Raw genomic sequence first — 12,819 nt, 5'->3', positions numbered from 1 at the left:
GGTAGGCAGAGAGGAAGGCAGAGAGAGAGAGAGGGGAGGAAGCAGGCTCCCCGCGGAGCAGAGAGCCCGACGCAGGGCTCGATCCCAGGACCCTAGGATTATGACCAGAGCCGAAGGCAGAGGCTTCAACCCACTGAGCCTCCCAGGTGCCCTGGAAGTATATTTCTTAATTCAAAGAAAAGTTTTTCAAAATCTTCTTTGGGCAGGTGGACTTAAAATACAGGAAGATGGTAGGGGAAGAAGCAGTAAGTTCTGATAGATTGATTATCTTTTATCCCATCTTATGCATTTATATAAAATCATTTTTCTTGATTTCTAATAGGTTAACACAGGAGAGAAGTGCTGACCTAAATGGTCCTACTCCCGTTGTAGAAAGCATAGTCTGTTGACTAATGATCTCATGACAGCTCAATAGCAGAGGTTTAGGAGGCAAGCAAAGGTCTGTCTCTCCCTTTCACTAGCTCTGGTTCTGGATAAATTACTTAACTTGTTTAATCTCATTTTCATACCTGCAAAATGGGGATTGTTCTGGGTTGAATTGTGTTCTTCCAAAATTCATATTTCAGAGTCTTAGCCCCAAATACTTCACGATGTGACCTTATTTGGGAATAGGGTTGTTACAGGTAAAATTAGTTCAGTTAAAATGAGGTCATACTGGAGAAAGGTGGGTCCCTAATTCAACACAACTGAAGTCTTTTAAAAAGGGATATTTGGGGATGCCTGGGTGATTCAGTCAATTAAGCGTCTGCTCCTTGGTTTTAGCTCAGGTCATGATTTCATGGGTCATGAGATCGAGCCCTGCATCACGCTCCACACTCGGCAAGGAGTCTGCTCAAAGATTCTCTCCCTCTGTCCCTCCCCTTGTTCATTCTCTCTCTTTAAAATAAATACATAAATCTTGAAAAAAGGGGGTATTGGGACACATACATGCACACAGGGAGAATGACACATGAAGATGGAGGCAGAGATAAAGATGATGTTTCTAAAAGCCAAGGTACCATCCTTGTTGACACCTCAATCTCAGACTTCCTGCCTCCGGAACCATGAGACAATACATTTCTGTTCTTAAGCCACATGATCTATGGCACTTTGTTACAGCCACCCCTGCAAACTAATCCAGAGATTCAAGTAGTTCCAGCCCCATAGAGTTGTAATGAGGATAAAATGAGATGACGCACGGAAAGTATTTCATACAGTTATTGGCCTGTAAAAAATACTTAAAAACTGGTTGCTATTATTACTGTTTAGAAAAGATTAATGACTCAACCAAAAACAAACATATCTACTGGGACAAAACATATCCTGAAGTTGCCTCTTCAGTGTTCACTAAATGACCTAGAGGATCCCAAATTTTCTAGCCAGGTGCCTTGTGTAGGACTGACCCCTTCCTCAATTTTAGGATGGGTTTTGAGTGGCTTAAACCCTTCACTACAATTCTCCTTCCATTTCCATTCCCATAGGGACTGGATGACATGAACAGGTAACCTGGGCCTGAGCCAATCATCACAGCGTTTCTGTGGCCATGGATGGGGGAGAGGGGGAACCTGTGACCCAAGAATTAAATTAGAGAAATTCCCTAGACTTTTCTTTGACAGTTTGATGAAGGATGTCTCTACCCTCTCAACCCCCAGTCTCAGATATTAACAGAAAGTTTGTCTGTGTTGTTCTTATGAGGGAACTCAAACCATGAACAGAGCTGATGAGGGTGGAACAGAGAGAATTCGAGTTATAGTGACCTTGATGCTACCTTATACCACCGTTTATCAAATCCTACCTGAATGCTGCTTCGTATCTTTTTTCCCCTGGCTAGTTTGAGTTTGAGTCGGGTTCTCTTGTGAAAGTGGCATATTTTGTGGACAGGACTTGGTAGGAGAGAAGCAGGAAGTAGCTTTATTCTTTCTGATCACTTACTCTTTAAACCTACTTGGTCCGTTCTCCATTCTCCATCTGTGCAGTACACTGAGCAGAGGACTTGCATTTTCTGTCATTTTCAGGTATTAGAATAGTCTCATTTCAGGTGCCAAAAATCTGCGTGGATTTAAGTCAGAGCTTCAGTTTCTGGTGTGGATGAAATCTTCTGAGGCCCATGTAGGCTTAAAACCTGTGGGAGTGAAGGAATAGGGTGTTTTTTGTTTGTTTGTTTTGTTTTGTTTTGTTTTTCCTATTTCTTCACTATATCCCACCTACTGTACACTTCCTGATGCTTCTGGGTGCCTCCAGTCAGGACGGAAAGGAGGGACGGGAGGAAGCAAAGCAAAGTCTGACTTGATGGTGGTGGTTTAATCTAGCATCACTGTCTTCCTGTAGCAGATGTCCAAATGCCGGCCTTGGGTCTTGTGGAATGTTTTCATGACTCCTTCACAAACAACCCCTGATATAGCACATTTGCTGGGCTGGGCATTGTACCCTCTGGTTGACCTTTCAGAGGTCACTCCCCTCAGCATCTCTTTATCTCTCTATGAACTGACATGGAGCAATTTCTAGGACAAAAGAAAGCAAAGTGTAAAGAGTGCCCAAAGTATGCCACCTTTTGTGTAGTGAAGAAGGGAAAAATACAAAACTATGCATGTAGCTGTTCAACAATGCCCTATGAGCCATGTGGAGCTTAGCAAAAGGAACATATACACCTTTGGGTCTAATGGAGGCAAACTCATAAATATTCTCAAAATCTACTTCTTTGTTTATATTGTTTTCAGTTGAAAGAACTACTATGTTTGATCACTTATTTTATTATTTTATTTATTTTTAAGATTTTATTTATTCATTTGACAGAGAGATCACAAGTAGGCAGAGTGGCAGGCAGAGAGGGAGGCAGAGAGGGAGGCAGAGAGGGAGAAGCAGGCTCCCTGCTGAGCAGAGAGCCCGATGCGGGACTTGATCCCAGGACCCTGAGATCATGACCTGAGCCGAAGGCAGCGGCTTAACGCACTGAGCCACTCGGTGCCCCTTATTATTATACTTTAAAGTAGGCTCAATACCTAATGTGAGGTTCAAATTCACGACCCCAAGATCAAGAGGTGCATGCCCTATAGACTGAATCACCCAGGTGCTCTTTGATCATTTCTTTTGGACAAGTGGTGATTTTAAATAATTTTTAATCAACTTAAGCTGAAGTAAAATTAGAGTAAAGTCTGTTTTGGTATAAATAAAATATGTAAATTAAAAATAATGTTGTGAAGAGCAACACTGATAAAAGATGGCAGCCACCATGAGCTGGGACAATTTATGAAAACCAAACATACAGCCTTAAATGTCTTAAATACCCCCAAACTCCTCCTTTGTAATATTTGTAACAAAAATGAATATGAATGGAGTTAACAGTTCCAATGGAGTAGTAGACCCAAGAGCCATACCAGTGCTGTGAAAATGGTAGAATTCATATAGCATCAAAGTTGCAAGATGATGTCTAACGAAAACATGAAACTCCCTCAGCTGCCTGAAGGACAGTGTCACAGCAATTAATTGAAACGAGAAAACACAGTTCCCCCATTTGATTTAAGCAATCTTCATTTTCCACAGTAGTACATTTTCTAGATACATCTTGTAGACCTCAAAGTACTGGAAAGGAAACTTCCATTCAAAGGCAATTTATCTTAAGATATTGTAAATGATACTAATTTTTTGTCCATTCGAAATATACGTTGTGCTATATAAAATAAAATAAAATAATGTATTACTTTACCTACTTTTTAATTTTTCAATATTTTTTCATCTGCCTTAATGTTCTTGAGGAATAGCAGTCATTAAAAACTACTTAAAAACATATACATGAGGTACATATTTTTCCTTTTGCCTCAGGTTCCAATATGGCTCAGCTCTGAGGTCATATTTATTTAGAACTCTGATGTCTTATCATCACAGATTTTTTTTTGCATTAATTTTTATTTTTAAAAATATTGCCTTAAATATTATATATTTATTTTTAAAGATTTTATTTATGTATTATTTTGAGGGACAGTGCATGCTTGTGAGTGGGGGATGGGCAGAGGGGGAGGGAGGGAGAGAATTCCCAAGCAGACTCTGCACTGAGTGCAAACCCCAGTGTGGAGCCTGATCCCACAATCCTTGAGATCCTGCCCTGAGCTGAAACCAAGAGTCGATGCTCAACCGACTGAGCCACCCAGGCACCCCTAAAATCTTATTTATTTTGACTACAGATTCGTCTCTGCTTAATTCTGTGCCAGGGTGAGTTCCTCACCCTAATGTGGTCTCTTCATCTCAACTGTGCAAAAAGAAACACAAAAAGGATAAACCAAAAACTAATGAGATTGGTTAGGTACAAGCAGAGCATTAGGATAGGATAGAAAGGATAAGGACAGCTCTCTGAGCAATCCTTCTTACAAATTTCTGACTTTTAGAGCCATGCAACTGTTTCACATACTAAAAATATGAACAAAATATAATCAACGAAGATGAGATAGAGCCCCAAATGGAATATACATGAAAACCTAACTGTATTGAACAACAACCATATTGGGGGTGAGAGCAGAAAAGGACCAACCTATGTAACTTTGGGAAAGAATATTTTGACTCCATACACACTAATATGCTCTAAGGACCAAAGGGAAAAAACTGAGCACAAATACTCTACTTAGTAGTTTGTTTTTATCCCAGAAATGGTTTTGTATCTGAAACCACTTTATGAATATTGAAACCAATAAGTAAATATATTGTGGATAATGAGAGCCAGGTTTCTCACTGTCAGAGAAAGCAGTTAAAATAAAGAGAGGGGCGCCTGGGTGGCTCAGTGGGTTAAAGCCTCTGCTTTCAGCTCAGGTCATGATCCCAGAGTCCTGGGATCGAGCCCCGCGTCAGGCTCTCTGCTTAGCAGGGACCCTGCTGCCTCCTCTCTCTGCCTGCTTCTCTGCCTACTTGTGATCTTCGTCTGTCAAATAAATAAATAAAATCTTAAAAAAAAATAAAGGGAAAGGCTGAATGAAACCTATGGTGTAGGTTTGGAATTGGAGATATAAACTAATAGTGTGTATATGTATGTGTGTGTACATATGCATAAAATACATGCAACATATATATACAGACACACACTTATAGATGGATGACTTCCTACTACCACTAAGCACATCTAGCACCTATCTCTTGATTTCTACCACTGAAAGGATCTTTTTGCTCACTACAACCTCAGGCACAATGACTTGCTGGTCCTCTACAAGCCCTGTGTTCCCTTCATTTACTTGCTCATTTTCTTTTCCTTGCCAGAACATGGTTCCCTCCGTTGATGTTTCAACAGTCAGTTCAAGTGCCACCTCCTCTGAAAGGACTTCTTACTTCCCCTGAGTTGGACACGAACTGTTTCTGAATCCTAAGGCATGCCATCTAGTTTGTACACTCTGGAAACATGTAAGTGTATTGAAATACCTCAATAAAGCTATAGTGAAAAAAGAAGGACAGTAGCAGCTGCTGGCCAGAAGAAGCACTGGTACTCTCAAACACTGACTGTGGAAATGTAAATTGCTACAACCCCTTAGAAAAGCAGGTTGGCCTTTTCTTTTAGAGTCAAACATATTACTACCACATAATTCAGCAATCCCACTCCTGAACAGTTACCCGATATTTTTTAAAAAATTTATTTGTCAGAGAGAGGGGATGGGGAGAGAGCATGAGCGTACACAAGCAGGTAGAGCAGGAGGCAGAGGGAGAAGCAGGCTCCCCCTGAGCAAGGAGCCTGATGCAGGCTCCATCCCAGGACCCTGGGATCATGACCGGAGCTGAAGGCAGATGCTTAGCCGACGAAGCCACCAGTTACCCAATTTTTAATTAATATTTATACTGAAACACATATCAGTATAGGAATGTGCCTGGGTGGCTCAGTGGGTTGGGCCTCTGCCTTGGGCTCAGGTCATGATCTCAGGGTCCTGGGATCTCTGCTGGGCAGGGAGCCTGCTTCCCCCTCTCTCTGCCTGCCTCTCTGCCTACTTGTGATTTCTCTCTCTGTCAAGTAGATAGATAAAATCTTAAAAAAAAAAAAAAAATCACAACCGGGCACCTGGGTGCTCAGTCAGTTAAGCATCTGATTTGAGCTCAGGTCATGATCTCAGGGTTTGGGAATTGAGCCCCACATTGGACTCTGCCATCAGCAGGGAGTCTGCTTGTCCCTCTGTACCTGCCCCGCCCCCGTGTTCTCTCTCTCAAATAAAAAAATAAAATATTTCTAAAAAATCTGCATAGTAGGGGCACCTGGGTGGCTCAGTGGGTTAAGCCGCTGCCCTCAGCTCAGGTCATGATCTCAGGGTCCTGGGATCGAGTCTCACATCGGGCTCTCAGCTCAGCAGGGAGCCTGCTTCCCTCTCCCTCTCTCTCTGCCTGCCTCTCTGCCTACTTGTGATCTCTGTCAAATAAATAAATAAAACCTTTAAAAAATGTGCATAGTATAGTGGCTTTATTTGTAAATGCTAAAGACTAGAAACAACTCATAATCTTTCACCTGATAAACAGATAAACTGCAGTATATGTAGTATAGAATATTGCTTAGCAGTAAGATGATAAACACCTGATACATGGATGAACCCCAAATTCATTATGCTAAGTGAAAGAAACCAGACTTAAAAACCAATATACTGTATGATTTCATTTATGTGACAATTTAGAAAAGGCAAAAACTATAGGGAGAGAAAACAGATTAGTGATCATCAGGAGCTATAGGTGATGGGGTGAAGTTGATTACAAAAAGACAGGGGGATTTTGGGGTGATGAAAATGTCCTCTATATTGATTGGAGTAGTAGTTATACAACTTCATGGATTTGTAAATACTTGTAGAACCATACCGTAGAAAAGGTGAATTTTACTGTATATCAACCATCTCTTAAAAAAATAAAGCAATAAAACAAAGCCATGGTATTGACCTGGAGGTTTAATTTTCAAGAATAAATGTAGATTTAAAGTTGTTTATCATTTGGGGCACTTGGGTGGCTTAATCAGTTAAGCATCCACTCTTAATTTCAGCTCAGGTCATAATCTCAGATTCATGGGACAGAGCCCTATGTTGGGCTCTGCACACACTCAGCTGGGAGTCTGCTTGAGATTCTCTCTCTCCCTCTAATCCCCACTCCTACTCACATACATACGCTCTCTAAAATAAATAAATCTTTAAAAAGTAGCATGCTTATCATTTTATAGTTTACAACATTGAGAAACTAAAAACAACCCAAATATCCAATAATGGAGAAGTGTGTAAATAAATAGGGTACAAGACAAATGCAAATTAAGTCTACAACCATATTACTTATCTGTAAGATTGGCAAAAATCCTGAAGTTTCACAACATACTCTACAGATGACACTGTGAGGAAACAGACTGGTGGGAATACAAAATTTTACATTCATATAAAGGTGAATGGACAACAACAAGCAAAAATCAGGGTGCCTGGGGGCTCAGTGGGTTGAGCCTCTGCCTTCGGCTCAGGTCATGATCTCGGAGTCTTGGGATCGAGCCCCACATTGGGCTCTCAGCTCAGCGGGGAGCCTGCTTCCCCCTCTCTCTCTCTGCCTGCCTCTCTGCCTACTTGTGGTCTCTCTCTGTCAAATAAATAAATAAAATCTTTAAAAAACAAACAAATAAATAAATAAATAAAAATCTTTAATGAAAAAAATCATATGCATGGTGGAGCTGTAAGGCTTCTGTCTTCATGTCTGATACTACAGCTTGAATTCTGCAGGGCAGTCAGTCAGGAAGCATAGACAGATAAAAAATTAGAGAGCACAAGGATAAGCCATGCATGAACATAAGCTGGAATCCATGAGATAGACCAAAACTGATGCCAGCTCTCACTACCTCCAACCTTGAGGAACTGGGTATCTCGCCGAAGGTGGTGTCCTTTTCACTGAGCTAGACATCCGCAAGTCCTAGGAATTGTAGAAACTGAATGATGATGCAAGGGGAGGTGGGGCAGTTGTAGGTCTGAATTTTGCCCCATGCCAGACCGTAAGTGAGTAAATAAGCCACCATGTGTGTTAGCCGCCAAAGTACCTGCCCCAGTCTTCTGGGCACAAAAACCAAAATACTGCTGCTTCTCCTCTGCCCATCAAGTTTCATGTGAAAATATCTCTTCTCAACCACCCTAACTATAAACATAGAGGGATGCTTGGCCTAGCCAAGTGGACCCATTATAATGCTGCCCAAACCTGATAAAAACACAAACTGATGCATGTATAAGGCTCTTCCTGGCTGTACCAATTGCAATAGCACACAACTGGAAGCAACCCAAACGTTCATTAACAGGGAACTGGTTACGTAAACTAGAGTATTTCCACACCATGCGGCTATAAAATGGGATTTGAAAAAAAAAAAAGCCCTTACATGCTGTGCCAGGGAATTATATCTAAGATACACTGAGAAGTGAGGGAAAAAGAAAACAAGAGATGCAAAACAATGAGTATAGTATATTGCCTTTAACCTAAGAAAATGTTTCCTAGTTCTGTCCATTGGAAAGTCCTAGAAAAACAACTAACCCCATAGCAACAAGTACCTTTCACAACCAGAATGTGATCTCTAATACCATTCCCATTAAAGGGATCAGGATCCTTAAAGAAACAGCTGAATCCAGTTCAGGAGTAGGAAATGTATAAGCTAAGCCTAGAATATTCTATCATACTAGAAAGCAATGTTGTTTCACAAAGACATTAAAGCCAACTTGAAGGGGCTCTCACTGACAAAATTTCTGAGCAACAGAAAAGAATTACTGAAATAAGTTGAAATACTAGCTATGTTAAAAGTCATGTGTACATGAAGATGACTAAAAAAACTTAATCACCTTTGTAGAAAGGTAAAACAAGTAAATAAAAGGAAAGATACAATCATTTATGGACTATTTTTCAAGGAAACTAAATAGTGTGTTTTTTTTTTTTAAGATTTTATTTATTTATTTGACAGAGATCACAAGTAGGCAGAGAAGCAGGCAGAGAGAGAGGGGGAAGCAGGCTCCTCGCTGAGCAGAGAGCCCGATGCGGGGCTCTATTCCAGGACTCTGGGATCATGACCTGAGCCAAAGGCAGAGGCTTTCACCCACTGAGCGACCCAGGTGCCCCAAAACTAAATAGTTGATAAGGGAAAGTTCTCCTTTGTTGAATTCTAGTTAATAAATCAGAGGGAGTGGTAAAATTAGAAATAATGAACAGAGGCAGTGATCGGTCAAAACGTAGGGGAGTGGAGAACTTCATAAAGGAAGAATTAGGCTGACAATAGCTGAACATAATACCATAAAAAAAGAGACAACCAGACATTATCTGCCTCTTGTCACAAGAGGATGTATTCTTATGAAGTGTTCTTGTCAGGAAGGTGAACACCAATTTGGGGAAGCCTCTACATCACAGCTGTCCCACAGAACCTTCTGTGGTGTTGGAAATGTTTTTGTGTGCTATCTCATACATAGCTATTGAGCACTTGGCCAGTGAGACTGAGGAACTGACTTTTACATTTTAATTAATTTTAACCAATGTAAACTTAAGTAGCCACATGTAGTTAGTGGCAACCACTAACCATTTGACAAAGCAGCTACAGATCTGTCTGCTAACTTACAGAAAATACAGAGGATAAAGGGACATGTTAGTGACAAACAAGTTTTCCTGCATAATGTGTTGACCTTGTTTGCATCCTTATTCAAACAAACCAACTGTGAGACAATCAGGGAAATCTGAACTGGATAATTCTTAATATTAGTAATTATTTAAAATTTTGATTTTGATCATGATGGTGTTATGTTTACATTTTGAGGAATTGTTCTTATCTCTTAAAGATACATACTTAAGTATTTATAGATGAAAATATACATGTCTGGGATTTTCTTTAAACAACCTAGCAGAGGGGGAGACAAATAGTGGGAGGGTGTATATGAAACAAGAGTGGTTATATGTTGATAACTGTTAAAGCTGAGTGATGGGTATATGGGTATTCATCATAATGTTTTATTTTAAGTTTGAAAATTTCCATCACAAAATGTGTTAACAAATGAAGGAATAAATAAAACCTGGAATTAAACCAATAATATATACGTACATCCTATGTACTATTATGCAACTCCTAAAAAGAAAGCATTGGATCTCAAATATATCATGGAAAGATAGCTAAGTTACATGAAATCAAGAAGGGCAGTTGAGGAATAATTGCTATGGTTTGAAGGCTTTTGTCCCCACAAAATTCCTATGTTGAAATCCTAACCCCTGTTGGTGATAGTATTAGTAGGTGGGGCCTTTGGGAGGTGATCATGTCAGGAAAATGGAGCCCTCATGAATGGAATTAGTGTGCTTATTAAAGGGATCCTACAGAGCTCTCTTGCCCCTTCCACCATATGAGGACATAAGAAATCTGTGATCTGGAGAGGATCCTCACCCAACCATGCTGAAACCCTTATCCTGAACATCCGGCCTCCAGAAATGTGAGAAATAAATTTCTGTTGTTTATAAGCTACACAATCTGTACTGATTTTCTTACAACAGCCCAAACAGGCTAAGAGAGCAATATATGAAGCGTGCCCCTATTTATGTTTACAAAAAGATGTAGTTATGTGTATATATATTTGTAAGCATATTTGCTTACATTGCTAATTAATTAATTAATTGCTGCGCAAGTCCATTTACTGAGCAAGTCCATTTCTTAGATTATATTTACAAAACTACTTTTTGACATCCATAAGGATATATGTACAAATATTCTTACTGTAGCAGTCTGATCAGGCTGCCATAACAAAATACCACAGATTGGGTGACTTAAACCACATAAATTTATTTCTTAGCTTTTGAGGCTAGGTGAAGGTGCCTGCTGATTCAGTTTCTGGAAAGAGCTCTTTTCTGGCTTGCAGATGGCTGCCTTCTCCTATATACATAGCTGAGAGAGACAATAAGCTCTGATGTCTCTCCTCTTCTTATAAGGACACCAGCACTATTGAATCAGGGTTCATCTTTATAATCTCAATTAACCTTTATCACTTCCTCATCGGCTTGGTCTCCAAATAAAGTCACATTGAGGGTTAAGGCCTCTAACATATGAATTTGGGACACACACACACACACACACACACATTCAGTCCATAATATTTGCTAAAGCTTTATTTCTTATAGTAAGATTATGGAGATAATTTTAATGTCCATCAATGGAGGAATGGATAAGTAAATTATATCCATATTATGTACTAGTGTGGGGAAATGTTCTATGTATTTAAATATATATGTATATGTATTTGTATATATGTGTGTGTATATATATATTTATTTAAGTATAAATAAAATTTTTAAAAAAGATTTTATTTATTTATTTGACAGAGATCACAAGTAGGCAGAGAGGCAGGCAGTGAGAGAGGAAGGAAAGCAGGCTCCCTGCTGAGCAGAGAGCCCCTGTGGGGTTCAATCCCAGGACCCTGAGATCATGACCTGAGCCAAAGGCAGAGGCTTTAACCCACTGAGCCACCCAGGCGCCACATAAATTTTTCTTTTTTTTTTTTTTTTTTAAAGATTTTATTTATTTATTTGACAGACAAAGATCACAAGTAGGCAGAGAGGCAGGCAGAGAGAGAGGGGAGGAAGCAGGCTCCCTGCTGAGCAGAGAGCCCGATGCGGGACTTGATCCCAGGACCCTGGGATCATGACCTGAGCGGAAGGCAGAGGCTTTAACCCACTGAGCAACCCAAGCGCCCCCAATTTTTTTTTTTTAAAGTAGGTTCCACACCCAGCATGGAGCCCAACTCAGGGCTTGAACTCACAGTCCTGAGATTAAGACCCAAACTGAGATTAAGAGTTGGACGCTTAACTGACTGAGCCGCCCAGGCACCCCTCCAAAATATATTCTTGAACGAAGCAAGCAAATTGAAAAATGCAACTTGAACAATGTATGAATCATCCAAATTAAAAAAAATACAGAAGACCCTCCAACTATATCATCTCTCTTTCTCTGTATAGATAGGTAGATAGATAGACAATCTGGAAGGCAAAAAATCACACATAATTATTAAGGGTGACTAACCCTTGGGAATAGGAATGGGAATGTGGAAAGAGGGGCACTCTTACTTTTCCACTTTGTATAGACTTAAATAATTTTATTTTAAGAAGTGAGCATTTGTTATGTTTGTAAATCTGAAAAAATGCAATAAGTAGTTTTTGTTTTTTTTAACTGCTTGATTCCATGAGATAGTATCTAGATTAGGTCCTTAAAATATTTAAGAAACAAATGTAGTTGTTTATATAACACGAGATATGGTTCCCACACGGCTCAGGCTCTGTGCAGAGCTGCATTTGAATAATCATGGTCCAGAATCCAGAAAGTACAAAGTAGTTCCAATTTATACTGGCATGGGCTTAAAGAATACTAAGCTCTCCTTCTCCATTCTCCTACAGCTCCTCTTGAGACTTTCTCATGCTCAGATCTTTTTTTTTTGGTAAGATTTTATTTTTAAATAATCTCTAATCCTCTGTTTAGTCCTCCCTCCCTTTCTCAGCCTTTCTCAACTCTTTACATATATATCCTTCTAAGTCTCAGGATATGGCAATTGGCCATAATCTGCATATCAAAAGATCCCAGAACCGGACTGGTGAAGACTCTTCTTCGTTTGGGGGTGGGGAACAGCTTGTTCCCTTTCATATACTAATTTCACTGATTTCTCCAAATTTAGAATTTCGATTCTGTTAGTTAATAGCTGATTCACCTGTTTTACAGTTTTTCTTCCCAACTAGACTGTATTTGGAGAAAAGGAGGTCGGGCACCACTCTTACTATTTTTATTCCTTCCACAATTTCTTAAGTTATTTAATCTGTTGATGTAAACAAGCTAATTAGGGGAATCCTTAAAAACGCACTAGTGGGGGCGCCTGGGTGGCT

At 39.9% G+C, this 12,819-nt stretch overlaps 1 pseudogene; it reads left to right on the top strand.

The window, feature by feature from the left end:
* Positions 1–3,462, top strand: part of LOC122892275 — a 31,660-nt pseudogene extending 28,198 nt beyond the window's left edge.
* Positions 3,463–12,819: the final 9,357 nt, after the last annotated feature.

Source organism: Neovison vison, chromosome 1 (assembly GCF_020171115.1).
Source record: "Neovison vison isolate M4711 chromosome 1, ASM_NN_V1, whole genome shotgun sequence".
In the NCBI taxonomy this organism is placed as follows: Eukaryota; Metazoa; Chordata; class Mammalia; order Carnivora; family Mustelidae; genus Neogale; species Neogale vison.
The sequence above is the reverse complement of the archived record's forward strand: the minus strand, read 5'-3'. Positions and strand labels throughout refer to the sequence as shown.